The sequence below is a fragment of the Ovis aries genome, chromosome 11 (genome assembly GCF_016772045.2).
Source record: "Ovis aries strain OAR_USU_Benz2616 breed Rambouillet chromosome 11, ARS-UI_Ramb_v3.0, whole genome shotgun sequence".
Lineage (NCBI taxonomy): Eukaryota > Metazoa > Chordata > Mammalia > Artiodactyla > Bovidae > Ovis > Ovis aries.
In genome coordinates this window covers 43,058,168-43,085,065 of record NC_056064.1, presented here as the reverse complement: position 1 = coordinate 43,085,065, position 26,898 = coordinate 43,058,168, and the positions used below count along the sequence as shown (strand labels likewise).

General features: G+C 48.0%; 1 long non-coding RNA gene and 3 other non-coding genes across 9 annotated transcripts; all 4 read left to right on the top strand.

Annotated features, from left to right (window-relative positions):
* The first annotated feature begins 3,192 nt into the window (after positions 1-3,192).
* LOC105616380 (uncharacterized) lies at positions 3,193-16,431 on the top strand. 6 transcript variants are annotated; one of them, XR_009595356.1, is made up of 4 exons: positions 3,193-5,522; positions 10,834-11,204; positions 13,733-14,444; positions 14,738-16,431. It is a non-coding gene; the product is annotated as an uncharacterized LOC105616380 (long non-coding RNA). The 6 variants fall into 6 exon arrangements; XR_009595355.1 differs by lacking the exon at positions 14,738-16,431 and having other exon boundaries at positions 3,193-3,417; positions 5,121-5,522; positions 13,733-14,600; XR_009595353.1 differs by lacking the exon at positions 14,738-16,431 and having other exon boundaries at positions 3,193-5,225; positions 5,328-5,522; positions 11,076-11,204; positions 13,733-14,600.
* Positions 3,420-3,610, top strand: LOC114117112 (U2 spliceosomal RNA). Its single transcript, XR_003590897.1, has one exon. It is a non-coding gene; the product is annotated as a U2 spliceosomal RNA (small nuclear RNA).
* On the top strand, positions 14,447-14,637 carry LOC114117121 (U2 spliceosomal RNA). Its single transcript, XR_003590906.2, has one exon. It is a non-coding gene; the product is annotated as a U2 spliceosomal RNA (small nuclear RNA).
* A 9,847-nt stretch (positions 16,432-26,278) lies between the features above and the next one.
* On the top strand, positions 26,279-26,469 carry LOC114117111 (U2 spliceosomal RNA). The gene has a single exon (XR_006061411.1). It is a non-coding gene; the product is annotated as a U2 spliceosomal RNA (small nuclear RNA).
* The last annotated feature ends 429 nt before the right edge of the window (positions 26,470-26,898 follow it).

Here is a 26,898-nt window from a genome sequence, read left to right as displayed (position 1 = left end):
CAAAGACCCATATTTCAAATCCCAGCTTTTCTTCCTCAAGAATAAAACAGAGGGAATTCCCTGGGTGTCCATTGGTTACAACTGTGTTTTCCACTGCACAGAGCACGGTTACATCCCTGGCTGGAGAAAAGAGATTCCATAGCCAAAAAAAAACAAGAATAAAATGGGGAAAACACAACGTACTACTTACAATGAGTGTGAAAAGAAAAAAGAAAAACTGAGAGGAAGGAGCCTTTGAAGACCCTTTTCTCCTACCAGGGGCCCATTCAGAGGCAGCTCATCCAAAACCAAGTCCCAGAGCCCAGGCCAGGGCAGAAAAGGAGCAGATGCTGCCCCCTGGTGCATGAGTCTGTCACTGCCTAAACCTGAAGCAAAGTGGGTAGAGCGAAGCTGGACAGGTTTCTTTCCTTCCTTCTGGGGTCATTTTGTTTGTTTCTTTCTCTGGCCATGCCACCCAGCTCGTGGGATCTTAGATCCACTACCAGGTATTGAACCCTTGCCCTTGGCAGTGAAAGCTTGGAGTCTTAACCACTCAACTAACCACAAGGGAATTTCCCTGGAGTCTTCCTTTCAGACAATACCTTCACTACAGCTTGAATGTACAGAGAGAATGGAAAAGCCACCCTTTTCAAGTTGTTTTTGTGGAGGTAAGATCAGATGTAAATGAACATTTTCTGAGCAGGAAATCTGAATTCAGTGACATTTCTTATGCTTTTACTGAGGGCCTAATAGCCAATAGGGCAGAGGCGGGAGGAGGCTAGAGGGCGGAGAAGGTTGGGAAGAGGCAGTGGCAGGAGGTTGTGATGTCTTAGGAGACAAATCCACTTGGGGACAGATTGCAGCATCCATCTGCACAGGAAACTGGCACTTGGGGAGACGCTGGCATCAAGAGGGGCTTTGGGTGACCAGCCAGAAACAGCAGCCAGAGCCCCAAGAGGGTGACAGTGCCATGGGAGCAACAGCTAACAGCTGTGAGGGGGGAGGAACAAGCCCACCAGAGAGAGACAGAGAGGTGAGTTAAGGGGAGAGAGCCAGGCTCACACTGTGCAGGGAACTCGCTGTTGGCCAGTTATCCGAGCTGAGGGACTCTTCAGAGCTTTAACAAAGGGGCTAATCTCCAGAGACCTTATATGTTTGATTCAGCTGCCCACTCCAGTATTCTTGCCTGGAAAATCCCATGGATTGCAGAGCCTGGTAGGCTACCGTCCATGGGGTCGCAAAGAGTCGGACACGACTGAGCGACTTCACTTTCACTTTTAAAAATGTATTTACTTATCTGGCTGTAACCGATCTTAGCTGTGATGCACAGGCTCCAGAGCACTCAGACTTAGTTGCCCTGAAGTATGGGGGAATCTTAGCTCCACACCAGGGATCGAACTCATGTCCCCTACATTGGGAGGCAGATACTTTACCCCTGGACCACCAGGAAGTCCCTGATTCAGCTTCTTGATTTCATAGATTTGTCAAGTCACCCATGTTGTCTGGCCCACACAAATGGGTGCATGCTTATATTGGGGAGTTTGTCAGAATCATCTGGAGGACTTGATACGCACAGAGCTGGTGCCTCCTTCCAGAATTTCTGATTCAGAAATTTGAAGAATTTGTCAGACCCAGGCTAAGCATATTATACATTGTCTCATTGGAACCTCATCCAGTCATTCAACACATATTCATCAAAAATCAAGTACATTCAGAGCACTACCATAGGTGCTGAGAATAGACCAGCAAACAAAAGGTTTCCCATCAAGGTGAAAGACAATACAGCACTAATGGCTGTATATTTGTGAATATACCACATTTTATGTGTCCGCGTCCAAATCTACATGTATATCTATTCCATGTGAGCATCAAGGGTGTCAAAGACACTTGGCAGCCAACAGAAATACAAGACCAGGGAGAGGGGGATATGAAACAGGAAGGCTCAGGGTGAGTAGGTGTAGATAGTTTGCAAGACTTCAGTTGGAGTCATTTCTATTTTACAGGCAAGAAATTACTTTCCCTAGGGTGTTCTCATTGAGACTTTCCCATGTGCTTGCATTTCTATGGATAGATTCGCAAGTATGCTTGTCAGAGAGGCATTCTTATCACCCACAGTTAAAATATCAGGACCCCCAGTTTAAAAAAACCTGAGGCCCCAGTGGTTAGCAGGATGCTTGAATATGTTCTTTAACTCAAGATATCTCAGAAATTCTCTGGTGGTCAGTGGTTAGCACGCCATGCTTTCAAAGGCAGGGGTTCCATCTCAGAGTTCTTGTAAATCCTGAGGCACACCTCCCCCCACCCCACCCCCCCTACACACAAAACAAATATCTAAAATATCATTTCAATATGTAACTAATATCAACATTACAGATATGTTACAGTTTTTAATACTAAGTCTTTGAAATCCCATGTGTGTTTTTCACTTTCAGTACCTCTGAATCGGGCGGAACCACCTGCCCAGCGCTCCCTGGCTGCATGTGACTAGTGGCAGTGACAGTTCAGATAAACGTGTTTCCTGTTGTTTTGTCGCTAAGTAGCGTGCGACTCCTTGGGACCCCGTGACCCGCCAGGCTCCTCTTTGTCCACGGGATTTCCTAGGGAAGAATTCCGTCATCGGTTTCCATTTCCTCCTCTAGGGCATCTTTCCGACCCAGGAATCGAATCCATGATTCCTGTCTTACAGGCGGATTCTTGACAATCTGAGCCACCAGCGAAGCCTGCAGCTGAGGAGGACGGGCAGGGAAACGAGGGCCTAGGCGGAGGGAGCGGATCTGTTTGGTTCGTAGAAGCACCGAAGGACGAGAGCGCTGGAGTTGGAGTGAACCCCTCCAGCGGCCCGGCCCCGCCCTCCGCATCCACACGCCCCCTCCCTTCCCCACTGTGGGCCATCCACCTTCCGCCTGGCCGGGAAGCCCCCTCCACACACCCGACCCTACGGAGCCCCTCTCTCCGCAGGCGGAGGCCTCTGTAACACACTGCAGTCCGGGCGTTTCTAGCGAGTGAGTCTTGCGACCTTGGCTTCAGAAAAACTCTCGGCCAACAGCTCGTCGCACGGGTCCCTCTCGCCGGCCACCCCGCACCCCCTCCGGTCGGGTCTCCCCTCTCCACTAGCACCAAGGAGGAGCTCCCCTGCCGCCGCCCCGAGGCCGTCCCCAGGGCGCTGCCGTCCCGCCGAGCCACGCCTTCTTGGCGACAGAGGGCGGGGCATGCAGATTCGAGACCGAGCTTCCGCCCGAGAACCACAAAGCCAGGGCAGATGCGGAATTTCTCGTTTACAATGTGGAGAATCCAGCTTCTGCTCGAGCGTCTGGTGTAGTGCCGCCAGAGCACTGTCAAAGAGGCCAAGGAAGGGAAACCTGGAGTGAGCGGGACCCGAGACACCCTGAGCGAAATATGCACGACAGCAGGACGGCGACAGCGACGGGCGGTGCCACGGTATCGCTTCTCGGCCTTTTGGCTAAGATCAAGTGTAGTATCTGTTCTTATCAGTTTAATATCTGATACGTCCTCTATCCGAGGACAATATATTAAATGGATTTTTGGAGCAGGGAGTTGGAATAGGAGCTTGCTCCGTCCACTCCACGCATCGACCTGGTATTGCAGTACTTCCAGGAACGGTGCACCCCCTCGGGGACACTTATGGAAGTGCCTAAAAGCAGAAACTAGCACTTTCCAGGATTCAGCTAGGTCCTTTTGTGGGATGTGCTCAAACCTCTTTCCCTGAAACATCCTCCTTCTGTGTTAAAATCTTGAGAGTTTTTGCACTTTTATTTCTCAGGTGAGTTCAGATCAGTTCAGTCGCTCATCAGTTCTCTGACATTACTCGAACTCATGTCTCCATCGAGTCGGGCATATCCAGCCATCTCATTCTCTGTTCTCATCTCCTCCTGCCTTCAATTCCTTCCCGCATCAGTCTTTTCCAGTGAGTCAACCCTTCGCATCAGGTGGCCAAAGTATTGGAGTTTCAGCTTTAGCATCAGTCCTTCCAAAGAACACTCAGGCCCGATCTCCTTTAGAATGGACAGGTTGGATCTCCTTGCAGTCCAAGGGACTCTCAAAAGTCTTCTCCAGCACCACAGTTCAACAGCATCAATTCTTCAGCGCTCAGCGTTGTTCACAGTCCAACTCTCACATCCATACATGACCACTGGAGAAAACATAGCCTTGGCTAGATGGACCTTTGTTGGCAAAATAATGTCTCTGCTTTTGAATATGCTATCTAGCTTGGTCATAACTTTTCTTCCAAGGAGTAAGCATCTTTTAATTTCATGGCTGCAATCTCCATCTGCAGTGATTCTGGAGCCTCCCAAAATAAAGTCTGACACTGTTTCCACTGTTTCTCCATTTATTTCCCATGAAGTGATGGGATCCGATGCCACGATCTTCATTTTCTGAATGTTGAGCTTTAAGCCAACTTTTTCACTCTCCTCTTTCACTTTCATCAAGAGGCTTTTGTGTTCCTCTTCACTTTCTGCCATAAGGGTGGTGTCATCTGCATATCTGAGGTTATTGATATTTCTCCTGGCAATCTTGATTCCAGCTTGTGCTTCTTCCAGCCCAGCGTTTCTCATGTTGTACTCTGCGTATAAGTTAAATAAGCAGGGTGACAATATACAGCCTTGATGTACTCCTTTTCCTATTTGGAACCAGTCTGTTGTTCCATGTGGTTCTAACTGTTGCTTCCTGACCTGCATACAGGTTTCTCAAGAGGCAGGTCAGGTGGTCTGGTATTCCCATCTCTTTCAGAATTTTCCACAGTTGATTGTGATCCACACAGTCAAAGGCTTTGGCATAGTCAATAAAGCAGAAATAGATGTTTTTCTGGAACTCTCTTGCTTTTTCCATGATCCAGCGGATGTTGGCAATTTGATCTCTGGTTCCTCTGCCTTTTCTAAAACCAGCTTGAACATCTGGAAGTTTACAGTTCACGTATTGCTGAAGCGTGGCTTGGAGAATTTTGAGCATTACTTTACTAGCGTGTGAGATGAGTGCATTGTGTGGTAGTTTGAGCATTCTTTGGCATTGCCTTTCTTTGGGATTGGAACGAAAACTGACCTTTTCCAGGCCTGTGGCCACTGCTGAGTTTTCCAAATTTGCTGAAATATTGAGTGCAGCACTTTCACAACATCATCTTTCAGGATTTGAAATAGCTCAACTGGAATTCCATCACCTCCACTAGCTTTGTTCATAGTGATGCTTTCTAAGGCCCACTTGACTTCACATTCCAGGATGTCTGGCTCTAGGTGAGTGATCACACCATCGTGATTATCTGGATCGTGAAGATCTTTTTTGTACAGTTCTGTGTATTCTTGCCACCTCTTCTTAATATCTTCTGCTTCTGTTAGGTCCATACCATTTTTGTCCTTTATCGAGCCCATCTTTGCATGAAATGTTCCCTTGGTATCTCTAATTTTGGTGGCCGAGAGGAGCAACCCCACGTCCAAGGAGTGGTGGCTGCGCGGGCACAGGACGGCCGAGAGGAGCTACTCCACGTTCAAGGTCAGGAGGAGCGGCCAGTGAGGAGATACCCCTCGTTCAAGGTAAGAGAAACCCAAGTAAGACGGTAGGTATTGCGAGAGAGCATCAGAGGGCAGACACACTGAAACCATAATCACAGAAAACTAGTCAGTCTAATCACACAGACCGCAGCCTTGTCAAACTCAATGAAACTAAGCCATGCCGTGTGGGGCCACCCAAGACAGGCAGGTCATGGTGGAGAGGTCTGACAGAATGTGGTCCACTGGAGAAGGGAATGGCAAACTGCTTCAGTATTCTTGCCTTCAGAACCCCATGAACAGTATGAAAAGGCAAAATGATAGGATACTGAAAGAGGAACTCCCCAGGTCGGTAGGTGCCCAATATGCTACTGGAGATTAATGGAGAAATAACTCCAGAAAGAATGAAGGGATGGAGCCAAAGCAAAAACAATACCTAGTTGTGGATGTGACTGGTTATAGAAGCAAGGTCCGATGCTGTAAAGAGCAATATTGCGTAGGAACCTGGAATGTCAGGTCCATGAATCAAGGCAAATTGAAACTGGTCAAACAGGAGATGGCAAGATTGAACGTCGACATTCTAGGAATCAGCGAACTAAAATGGACCGGAATGGGTGAATTTAACTCAGATGACCATTATATGTACTACTGTGGGCTGGAATCCCTTAGAAGAGATGGAGTAGCCATCATGGTCAACGAAAGAGTCTGAAATGCAGTACTTGGATGCAATCTCAAAAACGACAGAATGATCTCTGTTCGTTTCTAAGGCAAACCATTCAATATCATGGTAATCCAAGTCTATGCCCCAACCAGTAACGCTGATGAAGCTGAAGTTGAACGGTTCTATGAAGACCTACAAGACCTTTTAGAACTAACACCCCAAAAAGATGTCCTTTTCATTATTAGGGACTGGAATGCAAAAGAAGGCAGTCAAGAAACACCTGGAGTAACAGGCAAATTTGGCCTTGGAATGCGAAATGAAGCAGGGCAAAGGCTAATAGGGTTTTGCCAAGAGAACGCACTGGTCATAGCAAACACCCTCTTCCAACAACACAAGAAAAGACTCTACACATGGACATCACCAGATGGTCAACACCAAAATCAGATTGATTATATTCTTTGCAGCCAAAGATGGAGAAGCTCTATACAGTCAGCAAAAACAAGACCGGGAGCTGACTGTGGCTCAGATCATGAACTCCTTATTGCCAAATTCAGACTTAAATTGAAGAAAGTAGGGAAAACCACTAGACCATTCAGGTATGACCTAAATCAAGTCCCTTTGAAGTGAGAAATAGATTTAAGGGCCTAGATCTGGTAGATAGAGTGCCTGATGAACTATGGACGGAGGTTTGTGACATTGTACAGGAGACAGGGATCAAGATCCGGAAAAGAAATGCAAAAAAGCAAAATGGCTGTCTGGGGAGGCCTTACAAATAGCTGTGAAAAGAAAAGAAGCAAAAAGCAAAGGAGAAAAGGAAAGATATAAGCATCTGAATGCAGAGTTCCAAAGAATAGCAAGGAGAGATAAGAAAGCCTTCCTCAGCGATCAATGCAAAGAAATAGAGGAAAACAACAGAATGGGAAAGACTAGAGATCTCTTCTCAGTTGATACAAGCTACAAAACCAGCTGGTGTCCAAGCTCCCACTTGATATTCCCAGTCTTTCCTGATGCCATCTTCAAGATAGAACCAGAACACTCGCTTGAATCTTTTGTTTCTATGCCCCCACTTTCCATTGAGGTCTCTAACGTTACTCCTGTGGTTTGTTTTCTGTCTTCAAGCAGTTCCGGCTGAGAAACACTCAATTCCACCTGGAGTCGAGGTTAAAATGATGGGCTTTCCACTCAGTGTGTCGGTTGTACTGGGATTTCATTTATCCAGGTGACTGACTGACAAGGAGAGGTCAGTGCCACTGACGGAGTTGTATTATTCCTTAGAGTTCCGAAGAGAAGAGGGCCTAAAGTAAGACCACTGTGTCTTTTGGATACACAAGGCAGGCTTTTGAAGTTAGCAGAAAGTTCAAATCATGAATAAGCCAGAATGAGTGAAAAAGCCCCTTGCCAGTGTAGGGGATTGGTTCAATTCCTAGTCCAGGAAGATTCCACATGCCCTGGGGCAACTAAACCCCTTTGACACAACTACTGAGCCTGTACTCTAGAGCCTATGAACCACAATTAGAGAGTAGCCCTCGCTTGAAAGTAGAAAAGCCTGATGCATCAATGAAGACCCAGTACAGTCAAAAATAAATAATTATTTTTTTTAAAAAAACCCTCAATATTAAAAGCACTAAGAGCGTGGCATCTGGTCCCATCACTGCATGGCTAAATTGAAGGGGGAAAATGTGGAAGCAGTGACAGAGCCTGGAAATCAGAAGATGATTGTGTCCTGGCAGGAAAACTATGAAAAACCTAGGCAGTGTTTTAAAAGCAAAGACATCACTTTGGTGTTGGGACAATGGTCCCTATAGTCAATGCTGTGGTCTTTCCAGTAGTCATGTGTGGATGTGAGAGCTGAACTATAAAGATGTCAGAGGCCAGAGAACTGATGCTTTGGAACTGTGGTGCAGAAGACTCCTGAGAGTCCCTTGGAAACAAGATCAAACCAGTCCATCTTAAAGGAAATCAATTCTGAATTCTCCTTGGAAGGACTGATGCTGAACCTGAAACTTCAAGACTAGGCCGCCTGATGGGAAGAATCCATTCATTGGAAAAGACTGTGATGCTGGGAAAGATTGATGGCAGAAGGAGAAGGAAGACAGAGAATGAGATGGTTGGATGGCATCACCGAATAACGGATCTGAGTTTGAGCCACTCCAGGAGATAGTGAAGGACCGGGAAGTCCGGCGTGCTGCAATCCACAGGGTCACAAAGAATCAGACAGGACTTAGCAACTGAACACCACCAAACAACACCACATCCTCTATGCCAGGACATTTTAGTAAGTGGATGTTTGGGGCAGGGAGTTGGAATAGAACCTTACTCCGTCCACTCCACCCATTGACTTGGTATTGTAGTACCTGCAGGAATGGTGCAGCCTTCTCAGGGGAAAGAGAAAGAATGAACAACAGGCTTGTTACGTCTTTTTCAGTGTTTTCCTTGTTTTGCTCTGGGTACCTGTCTCACGTGAAGGTTTCTGTTTTGTTTTACCAACGTGTGATTTTCTGTTGCCCTGTTGGGGTGGTTTACTTAGGAGGGTACTGTTTCTTGTGAGGCTCATATCCATGGACCAACATTATGCAAATTTTCCTTTAACTTTCAAACCACTGTAATAAGGAGGTGTCCAGATCCTTTAGTAGTTTTGTTTCTTTTTCATACGGGATTATTTCTTCTATCCTGTGGACAAGGCACTGCTCCCAACACCTAACAGATCTCTGAAACAGTGTGGGTTTGCTGGAGCCCCCAGGGAAAGACTCTCAGCTCTAGGAATATTTTAAATTCTCGGCTCCACCCAAGTGTATTTTCCCTAAAAAAAGAAACTAAAGAACAGAAAGGTTAAGTAACTTGTGAAAGTCACCCAGCTAGAAATTAGTTGAAGTGGGCTGTGAACAATATCAGTTTCACAGATATTGTTTCCTCCACAGTCTTTGAAACCTCTTAGCTCCTCTTTTCCATCTCCTGGGCCTCTCACCCAAGAGGGAACCTGTCACTTGATTAAAGATAAGAGAGCTGAAGGTGGCAGTCTCTCCCCTATCCTTCATCCTTTGCCTTTGCCAGGAAAGGCGTTGATAAACAAATGGCAAGGAGGAGGTGGGACAAAGTGAGAGTGAAGGAAGGGACCCAGTTTGTCAGGGCAACATTGGGGCCTGGCCCAGTTCAGTATCCTTTAAATGGGAATTCCAGTCCTCATCTCCATATCCAGCCTGGAGCCCTTGAAGCCTTCCTCCACTAATGACCATTTTGTTTCCTGGCAGCCTCATTTCTGCAGGCCTTTCTCTCCACAAGATCACAGCCCAGGACAGAGTGCACTGGAGGATTTCCTAGAGAGAATATTCAGACCTTCTTACTTTGAGCATTCATGAGTGGAATGCCTGCCAGGTTGAAGGCCTCAGTGAAATGGATAAGGACCTGCCCTCACAGAGTGGACATTATAATGAGGAGTAGGGAGAGGCAGACAGTGACTCAAGAGGGTCATTTCAGATAGTGACGTAAACCATCAAGGAAAACGAACAGGGAAATGTGCTGGCGAGTGACTGGGGGGAGAGCTACTTTACATGGAGGAGGGGGTTGCCCATGAAGGCCTCTCCAATGGTGACATCAGAGGCAAGTTTAAGTGGCCAGACAGGACAGACTAGCTGGGACCTACCTGCTTCCTCCCATTGGCTCCCTGACCTGGGTCAGATTCCAGCTGCTGAGTTGAGGGTCTTCCTCAGAGCTGTCTCCCCACCAGACTAAGTGCTGAGCCCAGAAGCTGGTTCTTTTCAGATGCAGCTCCACAGTGCCCAACACTGTGCCTGCCACCCAGTAGGCAATCAGGAAATCTTCCATGATTCATGACTACATGATGGATTGACTAAATATACTCAAGGGTTTCCTTGAGTGTGAGAACCAAGCACCCAGCCTTAGCTGGGAGTTTCCTGGTCTGGGGTCCCTGACACCTTGAGGGTTGGGAGGGATGCTTATAAAACCCCGTACTTCCTTCCAGGCAAGGTCTGGATAATATGGAATCCTCAAGCCTTTACTGGGGAAGAGGGATTTCTTAGAGGAGAAAAACAGAGGCCATGGGAGGAATGACCCTGGAGAGAGAGGCCCTCCCTTAAGGCCTGGTGGGCTGAACCCTGGGCTGAGAGTCATCATGAGTCCTGTCCTGACAAGTGAACTGGCTTGGAAAAGCCACCTGCCCCCTTGGAGCCTTGGTTTCCTCAACATGTAATGAGGGGCTTAGATGATTCCAGGTCCCTTTCCCCAGGACAACGCAGGCTCTGGAGTAGGGGAGGGTACAGGGTGGGTGGAGCTCACCTAGGAAGCAGCCGAGGACATCCTTGTCTCCACTGCATCCCAACCGAGGACCTGTCTGAGTGCACAACTGAAGGGAGGAGAGGAGTCTGCAGGAGGAGGGATGGGCGGGAGACGAGGTCCAAGAGCGGCTTCCGCCAGGGAATGACAAAGACACGAATTTCAAATTCCTGCTGTGCTTCCTCAAGAATACATTGGAGAGGGGAAAACTGCCCTGGTTGTCCAGGGTAACAATTCTGTTTTTGCATTGTACAGGACCTAGGTTACATCCCTGGTTTGGGAAATAAGATGCCAAGGCCAAGAAAAGAAATAATAAAATGAGGAAAACACAACTTACTACTTAGAATGAATGTGAAAAGGAAAACTGAGGGGAAGGGGCCCTTAGACTCCCTTTTCTCCCGCCAGGGGCCCATTCGCAGGCAGCTCATCCAAAACCAAGTCCCAGAGCCCAGGCCAGGGCAGAAAAGGAGCAGATGCTGCCCCCTGGTGCATGAGTCTGTCACTGCCTAAATCTGAAGCAAAGTGGAGTGAAGTTGTACAGGTTCCTTTCTCTCCTTCTGGGGTGTTTTGTTTGTTTTTCTGGCCATGCCACCCAGCTTGTGGGATCTTAGATCCCCTACTGGGTATTGAACCCTTGCCTTTTGCAGTGAAGGTGTGGAGTCCTAACCACTGAAGTGCCATGGAATTCCCCTGGAGTCTTCCTTTCAGACAGGACCTTCGCTAGAGTTTGAGTTTGGAAATGGAAACGCCACCCTTTTCAAGTGGTTCTTGTGGAGGTAAGATGAGATGTAAATGAACATTTTCTGAGCAGGAAATCTGATTTCAGTGACATTTCTTATGCTTTTCCTGAGGGTCTAATAGCTGGAGCTGGGAAGGCAGAGGCAGGAGGACGCTGGAGGGCGGAGAAGGTTGTAGAGAGGCAGTTGTAGCAGGTTGCGGTGTCTTAGGAGACAGAGCGACTCAGGGACAGATTCCAGCATCCATCTGCACAGGAGACTGGCACTCGGGAGACCTTGGCCTCAGGAGGGGCCTTGGGTGATCAGGAACAGCAGCCAGAGCCCCAAGAGGGTGACAGTGTCATGGGAGCAACAGCCTGCAGCTGTCAGTGGGCAGAACAAGCCCACCAGAGAGACAGGGAGGTGAATTGAGGGGAGAGAGCCAGGCTCACACTGTGCAGGGAACTTGCTGTCGGCCAGTTTTCCGAGCTGAGGGATTCTTTAGAGCTTACACTGCTGCAGCTGTTGCTAAGTCACTTCAGGCGTGTCCTACTCTGTTCGACCCCATAGACGGCAGCCCACCAGACTCCTCTCTCCCTGGGATTCTCCAGGCAAGAACACTGCAGTGGGTTGCCATTTCCTTCTCCAGTGTATGCATGCATGCATGCAAAGTCTCTTCAGTCATGTCTGACTCTGTGCAACCTATGAAGGGCAGCCCACCAGGCTCCTCTGTCCCTGGGATTCTCTAGGCAAGAATACTGGAGTGAACTTACACAACAGAGGCCAATCCCCAGAGACCTTACATGTTTGATTCAGCTTTTTAAAAATGTATTTACTCTCTGGCTCTTTCGGGTCTTAGTTGTGACACACAGGCTCCAGAGCACTCAGACTTAGTTGCCTCTATGTATGGGGGAATCTTAGTTCTGCACCAGGAATCAAACCGTGTCCCCTGCACTGGGAGGTGGATACTTAACCACTGGACCACTGGGAAGTCCCTGATTCAGCTTCTTGATTTCATAGATTTCTGTCAAGTCACGCATGTTGTTTGGCCCACACGAATGAGTGCATGCTCAAATTTGGGAGTTTTTCAGAATCATCTGGAGGACTTGATAAACACAGAGCTGGGGCCTCCTTTCTGATTCAGAAATTTGAAGACTTTGTCAGACCCAGCCTAAGCACAGAATACATTGTCTCATTGGACCCTCATCCAGTCATTCAACACATATTCATCAAAAATCAAGTGTATTCAGAGCATACCATAGGTGCTGAGAATAGACCAGCAAACAAAAGGTTTCCCATCAAGGTGAAAGACAATACAGCACTAATGGCTGTATATTTGTGAACATACCTACATTCTATGTGTCTGTGTCCATATCTACACGTGTATCTATGCCACGTGAGCGTCATGGGTGTCAAAGCTACTTGGCAGCCAACAGAAATACAAGACCAGGGAGAGAGAGATGTGAAACAGGAAGGCTCAGGATGAGAAGATGTAAATAGTTTGCAAGACTTCAAATGGAATCATTTCTATTTTACAGGCAGGAGGTGACTTTCTCTAGGATATACTCATTAAAACATTCTGATGTGCTGCATTTCCTCGTGTAGCTTCACAAGTACCCTCATCAGAGAGGCATTTGTATCATCCACAGTTAAACTATCAGGACCCCTGGTTTAAAAAAACCTGAGGCCCCAGTGGTTAGCAGGATGCTTGAATGCAAATCCCTACTTCTTTTCACATTAGGCAAGTTGCTTAGCCTCTCAGCACTTCCATCTGTAACAGTGCTTTCAAGAAATATGTGAGGCACACACATAACCAAACTGGTTTGTTTGTTTGTTTTTTTTAATTTGCCCATGCTGTGTGGCTTTTGGGATCCCAGTTCTCCAACTAAGCATGGAACCTGGACTCCCACAGTGAAAGCGCTGAGGCCTAACCGCTGAACCACCAGGAAATTCCCTTCTGCAAGTCAAAGCAAATATTGTTAGGCATATTAAAAGGAGAGAAGTGAGTGAAATTAAGTTTAATATATTCTTTAACTCAAGATATCTCAGAAATTCTCTGGTAGTCAGTGGTTAGAGCTCCATGTTTTCAATGACAAGGCAGGGAGGGTTCCATCCCATCCCTCCTCAGGGTTCTTACAAACCCTGGGGAACACCCCTCCCCACAGACACACCCACAAAAAACCAGGTATCTAAAGTATTTCAATATGTAGTTAACATCAACATTATAGAGATATGTTAGAATTTCTAATACTAAATCTTTGAAATCCCAGTGTTTTCCTCTTGAAATTGGAAACCTTTGAATTCTCTGCTACCTCTGGATTCAGTGGTACCTCTGAATTCGGAGGAATCACCTGCCCAGCGTTCCCTGGCTGCATGTGGCTAGTGGCTGTGACAGCTCAGACCAACAGAACGTTGCTTCTTGTTTTGGGTCTGTAAGTAGTGTCTGACTCATTGGGACCCTGTGACCCGCCAGGATCCTCTGTCCGTCCACTCGATTTCCTAGGCAAAAATACCGGAGTGGGTTGCAATTTCCTCCTGTAGGGGATCTTTCCGACCCAGGAATCGAACCCATGTTTCCTGTATTGCAGACAGATTCTTTACAATCTGAGCCACCAGCCAAGCCCACAGATGAGGAGGACGGGCAGGGAAACGGGGGCCTAGGCGGAGCGAGCGTTCTGTAGGAAGCCCGGGATCGGTTTGGTTCGTAGAAGCACCGAAGGACAAGGGCGCTGGAGTTGCAGTGAACCCCTCCCGCGGCCCGGCCCCGCCCTCCGCATCCACACGCCCCCTCCCTTCCCCACTGTGGGCCATCCGCCTTCCGCCTGGCCGGGAAGCCCCCTGCACACACCCGACCCTACGGAGCCCCTAGTGAGTTTGCGACTTTGTCTTAAGGAAAACTCTCGGCCAACAGCTCGTCGCACGGGTCCCTCTCGCCGGCCACCCCGCACCCGCTCCGGTCGGGTCTCTCCTCTCCACTAGCACCAAGGAGAAGCTCCCCTGCCGCCGCCCCAAGGCTGTCCCCAGGGCGCTGCTGTCCCGCCAGAGCCACGCCTTCTTGGCGACAGAGGGCGGGGCATGCAGATTTGAGACCGAGCTTCCGCCTGAGAACCACAAAGCCAGAGCGGATGCGGAATTTCTCTTTTACAACGTGGAGAATCCAACTTCTGCTCGAGCGTCTGGTGTAGCGCCGGCAGAGCACTGTCAACGAGGCAAAGGGAGACCTGGAGTGAGCGGGACCCGAGTCACCCTGAGTGCAATATGCAGGACAGCAGGACGGTGACAGCGACGGGCGGTGCCACGGTATCGCTTCTCGGCCTTTTGGCTAAGATCAAGTGTAGTATCTGTTCTTATCAGTTTAATATCTGATACGTCCTCTATCCGAGGACAATATATTAAATGGATTTTTGGAGCAGGGAGTTGGAATAGGAGCTTGCTCCGTCCACTCCACGCATCGACCTAGTATTGCAGTACTTCCAGGAATGGTGCACCCCCTCGGGGGTTATCACTGGAGTACCTAAAAACAGAAATCGGTTTTTTTTTTTCCACGATTGAACCACCTGGTCTAAGTTTATTTTCTGTGCTTTTTCTGACAGTGCTTCCAATCCTGACAATTGCAGAACAACTGCAACGTTTCTCCAGTTCTCTTTCTGATAAAGTATAACTGTGAGATTTGCTTAAACTGTGTTTTTGAAAGATTACCTTTTGCCCAGCAGTCTTAGAAGGAAATTCCCCAGATTTTTGCCTGGCCCAGGCTACAAAAGGAAGGGGTGGCCAAGCTCCCACTTAGTATTCCCAGTTTCTCCTCCAAAGCACTGGCTTGGCTTTTCTGTCTTTGGATGTCTTCAACAGTAATCAAGTGTCTGTGTTTTCTGATTTCAGGCAGTTCCTACAGAGAGCCACTAAGATCCACCTGGAGTCTAGGTTAATATGATGGGCTTTAAAATCAGCATGTGTTGGTTGTACTGGGATTTCATTTATACAGGTGTCTGACTGACAAGGAGAGGTCAGTGCCACTGAAGAAGTTGTATTATTACTTAGAAGAGACGAGGGCCTAAAGTAAGACTGCCGTGTCTTCTGGATACATAAGGCAGGCTGTTCAGGTCAGCACAAGTTCAAATCATGTTTAAGCCAGAGCGACTTCCCCATATTATCTCCTTTTTGTCCTTTTCCATTGACTCCGGCATTCAATCAAGATCTAGGTGCTGGGTGCCTGTCTAAGTGCACCAGACAGTGTGGTGAGAAAGCAGCCGCTGTGGGAATTGGAACCATGATGCTGAGAAAGATTGAAGGCAGGAGGAAAAAGACAGTGGATGAGATGGTTGGATGGCATCACCAAATCAATGGACATGAGTTTGAGCAACACCAGGAGACAGTGAAGGACAAGGAAGTTTGCTGCAGTCCATGGGGTCACAAAGAGTCAGACAGGACTTAGCAACTGAACAATACCATTATCCTCTATCCTAGGACATTTTAGTAAATGGATTTTGGGAGCAGGGAAGTTGGAGTAGAACCTTACTCTGTCCCCTCCACGCATCAACCTGGTATTGTAGTATGTTCAGGAATAGTGCACCCCTTTCAGGGAAAAGAGAAAGTATAAACAACAGGCTTGTTATAGCTTTGTTAGTGTCTTCCTCATTTTGTTCTGGGTACCTGTCTCATGTGAAGGTTTCTGTTTTGTTTTACCAACATGTGATTTTCTGTTTTCTTATTGGGGCGGTATACTTAGGAGTACTATTTTTTGCAGCCTCATTTTTACAGGCCTTTCTCTCCACAAGATCACAACCCAGGACCTAGTGCATTGGAGGATTTCCTAGAGAAAACATTCAAATGTTCTCCATATATCCATGGACCAATATTATGCAAATTTTCTTTTATCTTTCAAAACACTGTAATAAGGAGGTGTCCAAAGCCTTTAGTAGTTTTGTTTCTTTTTTTAAATACTGGATTATTTCTTCTCTCCTGTGGACAAGGCACTGCTCCCAACATCTAACAGATCTCTGAAACAATTTGGGTTTGCTGGAGTCCTCAAAGACTCTCAGCTCTAGCAATTTTTAAAATTCTCGACCCCACCCAAGTGTGTTTTCCCTAAAAGAAGAAACTGAAGAACAGAAAGGTTAAGAAACTTGTGAAAGTCACCCAGCTAGAAATTAGCTGAAGTGGGCTTTCAGAGATATTGTTTCCTCCACAATCTCTGAAACTTCCTTAGCACTTCCTTTACATCTCCTGGGCCTCTCACCCAAGAGGGAACCTGTCACTTGATTAAAGATAAGAGAGCTGAAACTGTCAATCTCGCCCGACCCTTCATCCTTTGCCTTTGCCAGGAAAGGCGTTGATAAACAAATGGCAAGGAAGAGGTGGGGCAAGATGGGGTGAAGGAAGGGGCTCAGTTTGTCAGGACAACACTGGTGCCTACCCCAGTCCAGTATCCTTTAAATGGGAACTCCAGTCTCCACCTCCACATCTAGCCTAGGACCCAGGGAGCCTTCCTCCATTAATGACCATTTTGTTTCCTGGCAGCCTCATTTCTGCAAGCTTTTCTCTCCACAAGATCACAACCCAGGACCTAGTGCATTGGAGGATTTCCTAGAGAGAACATTCAAATGTTCTTGCTTTGAGCATTCATGGATGGAGTGCCTGCCAGGTTGAAGGCCTCAGTGAAATGGATAAGGACTTGCCCTCATAGAGTGGACATTATAATGAGGAGTAGGGAGAAGCAGACAGTGACTCAAGAGGGTCATTTCAGATAGTGGCATAAGCCATCAAGGAAAATAAAACAAGGAAATGTGCTCGAGAGTGACTCGGGGGAGAGCTACTTTACATGAGGAGGGAGTTGCCCATGAAGGTCTCTCCAATGGTGACATCAGAGGCAAGTTTAAGTGGCCAGGAGGCAAGGAAGCATTCCAGACAGAAGGACAGACTAGCTGGGACCTACTGCTTCCTCCCATTGGCTCCCTGACCTGGGTCAGATTCCAGCTGCTGAGTGGAGGGTCTTCCTCAGAGCTGTCTCCCCACCAGACTAAGTGCTGAGCCCAGAAGCTGGTTCTTCTCAGCCACAGCTCCGCAGTGCCCAACACTGTGCCTGCCACCCAGTAGGCAATCAGGAAATCTTCCATGATTCATGACTACATGATGGATTGACTAAATATACTCAAGGGTTTCCTTGAGTGTGGGAACCAAGCACCCAGCCTTAGCTGGGAGTTTCCTGGTCTGGGGTCCCTGACACCTTGAGGGTTGGGAGGGATACCTATAAAACCCTGTACTTCCAGGCAAGGTCTGGGTAATACTGAACCCTCAGAGCTTTACCAGGGAGGAGGGATTTCTTGAAGGAGACAAAGAGAGATCATGGAAGGGATGACGCTGGAGAGAGAGGCGTCCCTTAAGGCCTGATGGGCTGAACCCTGGGCTGAGAGTCATCATGAGTCCTGTCCTGACAAGTGAACTGGCTTGAAAAAGCCACCTGCCCCCTTGGAGCCTTGGTTTCCTCAGCATGTAATGAGGGGCTTAGATGATTCCAGGTCCCTTTCCCCAGGACAACGCAGGCTCTGGAGTAGGGGAGGGTACAGGATGGGTGGAGCTCACCTAGGAAGCAGCCGAGGACATCCTTGTCTCCACTGCATCCCAACCGAGGACCTGTCTGAGTGCACAACTGAAGGGAGGAGAGGAGTCTGCAGGAGGAGCGATGGGCGGGAGACGAGGTCCAAGAGCGGCTTCTGCCAGGGAATGACAAAGACACGTATTTCAAATCCCAGCTATGCTTCCTCAAGAGTAAAACAAAGCGGGAATTCCCTGGCTGTCCACTGGATACAACTCTGTTCTCCCACTGCACAGGGCACAGATTACATCCCTGGTTGGGGATTTAAGATCCCAAAACCAAAAAAAAAAAAAAAAAGAATAAAATGGGGGAAACCAAACCTACTACTTAGAATGGGTGTGAATTTAAAAAAAGAAAAACTGAGGGGAGGGGTCCTTAGATACCCTTTTCTCCCGCCAAGGGCCCATTCAGAGGCAACTCCTCCAAAACCAAGTCCCAGAGCCCCGGCCAGGGCAGAAAAGGAGCAGATGCTGCCCCCTAGTGGATGACTCTGTCACTGCCTAAGTCTGAAGCAAAGAGGAGTCCAGTTGGACAGGTTCATTCCTTCTGGGGTCTTTTTGTTTGTTTCTCTGGCCATGCCACCAGAGCTTGTGGGATCTTAGTTCCCCTACCAGATATTGAACCCTTGTCCTTGGCAGTGAAAGCATGGAGACCTAACCACTGAACTGCAAGGGAATTCCCCTGGAGTCATCCTTTCAGACAGGGCTTTCACTACAGTTTGAGGTTGGGAATGGAAAAGCCACCCTTTTCATTGTTTTTTGTAAGGTTTAAGATGAGATGTAAATGAACACTTTCTGAGCAGGAAATCTGATTTCAGTGACATTTCTTATGCTTTTACTGAGGGCCTAATCGGAGAAGGCAGTGGTACCCCCACTCCAGTATTCTTGCCTGGAAAATCCCATGGACGGAGGAGCCTGGTGGGCTGCAGTCCATGGGGTCGCTGAGAGTCGGGCACAACTGAGCGACTTCACTTTCCCTTTTCACTTGCATTCATTGGAGAAGGAAATGGCAACCCACTCCAGTATTCTTGCCTGGAGAATCCCAGGGATGGAGGAGCCTGGTAGGCTGCCATCTATGGGGTCGCACAGAGTCGGACACGACTGAAGCGACTTAGCAGCAGCAGCAGCAGCAGAAGGCCAAATAGCTGGTGCTGGGAAGGCAGAGGTGGGAGGAGGCTGGAGGCTGGAGAAGGTGGTGAAGAGGCAATTGCAGCAGGTTGCGGTGTCTTAGGAGACAGATCCACTCGGGGACAGATTCCAGCATCCATCTGCACAGGAGACTGGCACTAGGGGAGACCTTGCCTTCAGGAGGGCATTGGGTGATCAGGAAGGAACAGCAGCCAGAGCCCCAAGAGGGTGACAGTGCCATGGGAGCAACAGCCAACAGGTGCCAGATGGGAGGAATATGCCCACTAGAGAGAGATGGGGAGGTGAGTTGGGGGGAGAAAGCCAGGCTCACACTGTGCAGGGAACTCGCTGTCAGCCAGTTATCTGAGCTGAGGGACTCTAGAGCATTCACAACAGGGGCCAATCCCCAGCGACCTTACATGTTTGATTCAGCTTTTTTAAAAAATACTTTTTATTTACCTCGCAGCTTGGGCAAATTTTAATTCTGGACCAGGGATCGAACTCGTGTCCCCTACACTGGGAGGCAGATTCTTAACCACTGGACCACCAGAAAGTCCCTGATTCAGCTTCTTGGTTTCATAAATTTCTGTCAAGTCACCCATGTTGTCTGACCCACATTGGAAGGGGGCGTAACTTTGAATGGGTGCATGCTCTGATGAGAGTTTGTCAGAATCATCTGGAGGACTTGGTAAAAACAGATTGCTCGGGCCTCCTTCCAGAATTTCTGATTCAGTGTGTCTCAGGCTCTCAAGCCCAAGAACGTGCATTTCTAACAAGTTCTAAGGGGATAACGATGCTTCTGGACTGGGGACCACTCTAGAGGGACCACTGACATGGAAGATGAATTCCACTCCTGGCCTGAACATATCCAGAGAAGCCCCTGGGCAGATTACTTATCTCTCTCAGCCTCAACCTCTTCTGTAAATGGGATGAAAATATTTATCTCTTAGTGTCATTATGAGAATTAAAGAACGTAAAATGTGTGAAGGACTCAGCAAAGGGGTTGGCACAAAGTCCTCCTAGCTATTTAGCTTATCTCCATGAATAAAAAAATTTGGCCCAGGAAGCCAGTTTCATCTTCCTCAGAAAACATACAAAATGACATATGCAAGTTGACCAACTGCCATTTCTTTTTCAACGTGTGTGACTTAAAGCATTGCTTCTAACCTTTAATGTTCGCACAAGGGACTTCCCTGGTGATCCAGTGCCTAAGACTACGTGCTCCTGTGCAGGGGGGCCAGGTTCCATCCCTGGTCAGAGAGCTAGCTCCCACATGCTGCAACTGAGTGTTCACATGCTACAGCTAAAAGATCCCACGTGTTGCCCACATGCAACAATGAAGATCGAAGATCCCTCAAGCCGCATCTACGACACAGGGCAGCCAAATAAAATTAAATTTAAAATGCACATGGACAGTAGAGACACATACCTAGAGAAAAATCTTGTGGACACAACAGGGGGAAGGAGCAGGTGGGATGAATTGAAAGAGTAGCACTGAAATATATATACAGTGCGTGCGTGGGTGTGTGCTAAGTCACTTCCAGCAAGTCCGACTCACAGTGATCCTAGGGACTGTAGTCCACCAGGCTCCTCTGTCCATGGGATTCTCCAGGCAAGAATACTGGAGTGGGTTACCATGCCCTCCTCCAGGGGCTCTTCCTGACCCAGGGGTCAAACCTCTAGCGCCACCTGGAAACCCCATATATACACTACCAAATGTAAAATAGGTAGGCTTTGGGTATTTGCTCCATGACCCAGGGAGCTCAGCCTAGTGGCGCGGGATGGAAAGGGAGGTAGGAGGGACGTTCAACAGGGAGGGGACATATGCATACCTATGGTTGATTCATGTTGATGTCTGGCAGAAATCAACATCGACATGGTAAAGCAATTATCCTCCAATTAAAAATAAATAAAGTACACATGGGTACCCTGTGGACCCTACTAAATGCAGATTCTGGATCGGCAGGGATTCTGGATTGAATCGTGCCCCCGAACTTCATACTTGAAGCGCTATTTGGAGGTGAGACATCTGGGGAGTGGTGCGCATTTAGTTTAAGAAGAGGTTATGAGGATGGGGCCCTCTTATTGGGATTAGCTCCCTTATGAGATGAGACACCAGAGAGCTTATTCTTTCTCTGTCTAACACATGAAGATATGGAGAGAAATCTGCCATCTGGAAGCCAAGGAGAGGGCTCTCACTGGTTGAGGACATCCAGTCTCCAGAACTGTAAGAAAATACATTTCCATTCTTTAAGCCACCAGCCTATGGCATTTTGCTTCAGCAGCCCTGGCAGCCCCTTCAAAAAAAGCCAGAGGTCTGACTTGTGCCTGCATCCTGCATTTCTAACCACCTCCAAGGTGATGGGGCTGTAGCTGTTCACAGACCATACTTTGAGCAGAAAGGGTCTAGAACAGATTTCTAGAGAGTTGCCCACAAGGCTGTATATATTCCCTGACAAATAGTACTTCCAATGTTCTCCTGGAAGTGGACAACAGAGATGTTATCATCACCCAAACCCCTAAATGGAGAAGAGCATGGCAACCCACTCCAGTATTCTTCCCTGGAGAATCCCACGAACAGGGGAAACTGGCGGGCTACAGTCCGTGGGGTCACAAAGAGTCAGACAGAACTGAAGTGACTTAGCACAAACCCCTAACAGCTCTGTCCCATCAGAGGCACCTAGCAAATCAGCGTCAGACGAAAGAATGGATGAGTCAAGGTTTGTGTCTGACAGCTGGCTGCCTGGCCTCGTGGGAAGACCTCTGGACTTGGGAGACCTTTAGAAGTATCATGAGTGAGTCCAGTGCCTCTCTCCCCTGAGACTTGGTGGGCGGGGGGGAACATTTCCCCAGGGAAACAAGTGATGTACAATGAGATTATGACCAGGAATGTGCCAAAAGCAGCGCCTGGTTCCCCCACAGGGACACTAACAAACCATCAGCGGGTAAATCAGAGGCCTGGGAACAGCTTCTTGAGGGACTCTCCTGGCAGTCCATTGGTTGGGACCCTGTGCTTCCAAAGCAGAGATTGGGGGTTTGAACCTGGTTGGTGAAGTAACATCCCATGCCACACAGTGTGGCCACAAATTGTTTTAATTAAAAAAAAAAAAAAGCTAGTTCCTTGACTTCTGGATTGGAACTCCCTGATGCAAGTCTCAGGAAGTGTCCTTACCCGGAAGTTGGCGAGACCAACTGAGTCAAGGTCAGCTAGACCCAGGTAGGAGGATAAGAATGAGTGTAGGGCTCTGGAGCACCGGCTCAGTAGTTGTGCCACAGGGATTTGTTGCCTTGAAGCATGTGGGATCTTTCCAGACCAGGGGCTGAACCCATGTCCCCTGCAATGGCAGGCAGATTTTTAACCACTTGACCACCAGGGAAGCCCACAAATATTTTTTTCTTACTTTACCTATTTTGTCGTTGATCACCTGTAAGGGAAGTGACACACCTGGGCAGGTGCTAGTAGAGAGACCCGGGTCAGAAGTCATTCCTGCCCTGAGGGCACCTCCAACTCAGAATGGAGACTGAAACACCTGTCCAAATGGGCAGGACACCAGGCAGGACAAGGAGGAAGTCTATGAGACATGAACAGATGATGGAAGTGTTGGGACCACAGCAACCCCTTCTCAGGGAAACCAAATGAGTGAGCAGATGATGGTCCGAGCACCCAGATCTGAACAGACCTCATGGGATGGGAGGGCCTGAAGAGTTGTCAGGCCCAGGCTAAGCACATTTTACATGACCTCATTTGTCTCTCATCCATTTAGTCAACACATATTCACAAGAACTAAGCACATTTGGAGCACTGTCATAAGCGCTGAAAAAGGCTCAGCAACCAAAAGAGCCAGCGTGAGGAACTCCGCCCATGGCAAAGGTCATGAAGAAGGAGGCTTCAGCATACGCAAAGGCGGGATAGAGCCTCAGGAAACCCCCTGTTCCCGAGCATCTACCCCCAAAACCAGAGTCTGTTTTATGCTCTCACCTACACCTCTGACTTTATGGGGGACTCTCCCCCATCACCATTTCTCTCAGAGAAGGAGTTAACTTGCAGTTCCAGTTAATAAAAATTCCTGGCCGTGACAAGAGTGTTTCAACTTACAAACTCCTCTGAAGGTTCTCTAGTCTGCCTGAGCGGATTCATCCTGCCACACGTGATTGTTTACAGCCTCCCAACCACGAGAGGCACGAGATGTTTAAAACTTTCTAAATACAGACTCTTTTGAGAAGTTAGAAAATTATTAGTATAGTATAGTGGGTTGATTAGAAATTATATTGGTGAAGGGTTTTTCATTTGTTGAGCAAATATTTGCTGCTAAATCTCCATATTCCCTGCCCTTATAATGAATATAACTAACATTTTGGAGAAATAAGTATTAACCTTTAAGATTAATCATGTTAAACTTTAGGCGAAGTAAATTCCTTTCTTGATTGTAACCCACTACACCCTCACTCTATAGGAATGCAACTTTATTTGGAGGGTGGCACCTGGTTTAAGAAAAAATCACCCCTGGAAAAAAATAAGTTTTCTGGTTGACTGACCGTTATCAGAAAGGGCCATAAAATGTCAGCAGTCCTCATGGCCAGAAGATGATGTAAAACCCATAAGACCTTTGTATAATTTTATACGAAGCACCTGATTGTGACAACGGTCAGGTCTGCTGACCCTGCATGACTTTGTATTCATCCCTATGTATAGCAAAAGTATATAAGCAAACCTGAAAAATAAAGAAATGGGATCAGTTTCTGGAAAGACTGATTCCCCGTGTTGTTCTTTCTTTCCCCTTCTGGCTGAATTCCCATCTGGAACATGGGTACTCACCAAGCCTGCTAATTTTGCCTGGGCTTCTAAGATCGGACCGGGGAAGCCTCAGTGCATCCTCTCCTTCGGGAGAACAGAAAGACGCCTGTGGCCTACGTAGGTGGTGATTGGTATTCCACGTAAACCAAGTTGTTATTCAGCATCTTTTCTCCACTAATATTTCCTACTTCCATCCGTTTCTAATCTCTCTATATATCTGTAATTAAATAAGTTTTTCCCTAGGATGCCGATTCCGTCTCCCCTTCAAATTACCCTGGATCCACCGGGGCTGGACCCCGGCAATAATACAGCACTATTGGCTGTATATTTGCGAATCCCCTACATTCTATGTGTCTGTGTCCATGTCTACATGTATAGCTATGCCATTTGAGCATTATGGGTGTAAATCTGACTTGGCGGCCAGCAGAAATACAAGACCAGGGAAAGTGGGATGTGAAACAGGAAGGCTCAGGGTGAGTAGGTAGAGATAGCTCACAACACTGTAAAATGGTATCATTCCTATTTTACAGGCAAAATGTGACTTTCCCTGGAGTGTTCTCATGAAGGCATTCCCATGTGCTTGCATTTCCACATGTGACTTCACAAGTACTCTAATCAGAGAGGCATTCTTAATCATCCCAATTGAAATATCAGGAGCCAGCCAGTTTAGTCACTCAGTTGTGTCCAACTCTTTGTGATCCCATGGACTGCAGCACAATGGGCTTCCCTGTCCATCACCAACTCCCAGAACTTACTCAAATTCATGTCCATTGAGTCAGTGAGGCCATCCAACCATTTCATCCTCTGTCATCCCCTTCTCCTCCCGCCTTCAATCTTTCCCAGCATCAAGGTCTTTTCCAATGAATTGGTTCTTAGCATCAGGTGGCCAAAGTATTGGAACTTCAGCTTCAGCATCAGTCCTTCCAATGAATATTCAGGACTGATTTCCTTTAGGATGGACTGGTTTGATCTCCTTGCAGTCCAAGGAACTCTCAAGAGTCTTCTCCAATACCACAGTTCAAAAGCATGAATTCTGGACCCCTGGTTAATAAAACCTGAGGCCCCAGTGGTTAGCAGGATGCTTGAATGGGAATCCTGATTTTGTTTCACATTAGGCAATTGCTTAGCCTCTCAGCACTTTCATCTGTACCAGTGCTTTCTATAGAATTATGTGACTCATACCAGGTAACTTTTTTCCCCCTTTGGACATGCTGTGTTGGCTTTGGGGACCCCAGGTCCCCAGCCAAGGATGGAACCTGGGCTCCTGCACTGAAAATACTGAGGCCTAACCACTGGACTGCAATTCCATCCCACAGATAAATTTAAATATTCTTAGGCATAAAAAAAAAATAACGAGAAGCAAGTGAAATTAAGTTTAATATGTTCTTTAACTTAAGATATTTCAGAAATGCTCTGGTGGTCCAGTGGATAGAACTCCATGCCTTTGATGACAAGGGCCTGGGTTCCATCCCACCTCAGGGTTCTTCCAAACCATGTGGAGGCTCCTCCCCAGGAAAAAAAGATATATCTAAAATAACATTACAATATGTAATTAATATCAAAATTACAGAGATATTTTACAGTTTTTAATACTAAGTCTTTGAAAGCCCATGTGTGTTTTACACTTTCAATACCTCTGAATTGGGAGGAACCACCTGCGAGGCGCTTCCTGGCTGCATGTGGCTAGTGGCTGTGACAGCTCAATCAACAGAATGGTGGTGGTGGTGGCTGTTTAGTCGCTAAGTCCTGTCTGTCTTTTGCGACCCCCTTGACAGCAGGCTGCCAGGCTACTCTGTCCATAGGATTTCCCAGGCAAAAATAGCAGAGTGTGTCGCCATTTCCTTCTCCAGAGGATTTCCTGACCCAGGAATCGAACCCAGGTTTCCTGTACTACAGGCGAATTCTTTACAATCTGAGCCACTAGCTTAGCCCACAGCTGAGGAGGAGGGGTAGGGAAACGAGGTCCTTGGCGGAGGGACCTTTCGGTAGGAAGCCCGGGATCGCTTTCGTTCCTAGAGGCACCGACGGACAAGGGCGCTGGAGTTGCAGTGAACCCGTCCCGCGGCCCGGCCCGCCCTCCGCCTGGCCGGGAAGCCCCCTCCACACACCCGACCCTACGGGGCCCCTCTCTCCGCAGGCGGAGGCCTGTGTAACACACTGCAGTCCGGGCGTTTCTGGCGAGTGAGTCTTGCGACCTTGGCTTCAGAAAAACTCTCGGCCAACAGCTCGTCGCACGGGTCCCTCTTGCCGGCCACCCCGCACCCACTCCGGTCGGGTCTCTCCTCTCCACTAGCACCAAGGAGGAGCTCCCCTGCCGCCGCCCCGAGGCCGTCCCCAGGGCGCTGCCGTCCCGCCGGAGCCGCGCCTTCTTGGCGACAGAGGGCGGGGCATGCAGATTCGAGGCGGCGCTTCCGCCCGCGATCCACACAGCCAGGGCAGATGAGGAATTTCTCTTTTACAGCGTGGAGAATCCAACTTCTGCTCGAGCGTCTGGTGTAGCGCCGCCAGAGCACTGTCAACGAGGCCAAGGAAGGGAGACCTGGAGTGAGCGGGGACCCGGTCACCCTGAGTGCAACATGCAGGACAGCAGGACGGTGACAGCGACGGGCGGTGCCACGGTATCGCTTCTCGGCCTTTTGGCTAAGATCAAGTGTAGTATCTGTTCTTATCAGTTTAATATCTGATACGTCCTCTATCCGAGGACAATATATTAAATGGATTTTTGGAGCAGGGAGTTGGAATAGGAGCTTGCTCCGTCCACTCCACGCATCGACCTGGTATTGCAGTACCTCCAGGAACGGTGCACCCCCTCGGGGACACTTTACGGAAGTACCCAAAGGCAGAAGCTGGTTCTTCTCTGGAGTCAGCCAGATCTTGAACTTGGTGCTTTCTTTTTCTACAGTTTCGGAGGTGTAGTTTGAAGCGTCTGCTTAATTAATTAAGCCTCTATTTTTCTAAATACCACTCCTTTCTGTCTTTGGAAAACTGGTTTCCCCTCTCTCATTTTTATACATGCTACAAAAGGAGCAAGTGTCCAAGCTCCCACTTGATATCCCCAGTCATCCAGAGATGTCATCTTTAGAACAAATCTCTAACATTACTTCTGTGTTTTGTTTTCTGTCTTCAAGCAGTTCCTGCTCAAAAACACCAGATTCCACCTGGAGTCGAGGTTAAAATGATGGGCTTTCCACTCAGTGTGTCGGTTGTACTGGGATTTCATTTATCCAGGTGACTGACTGA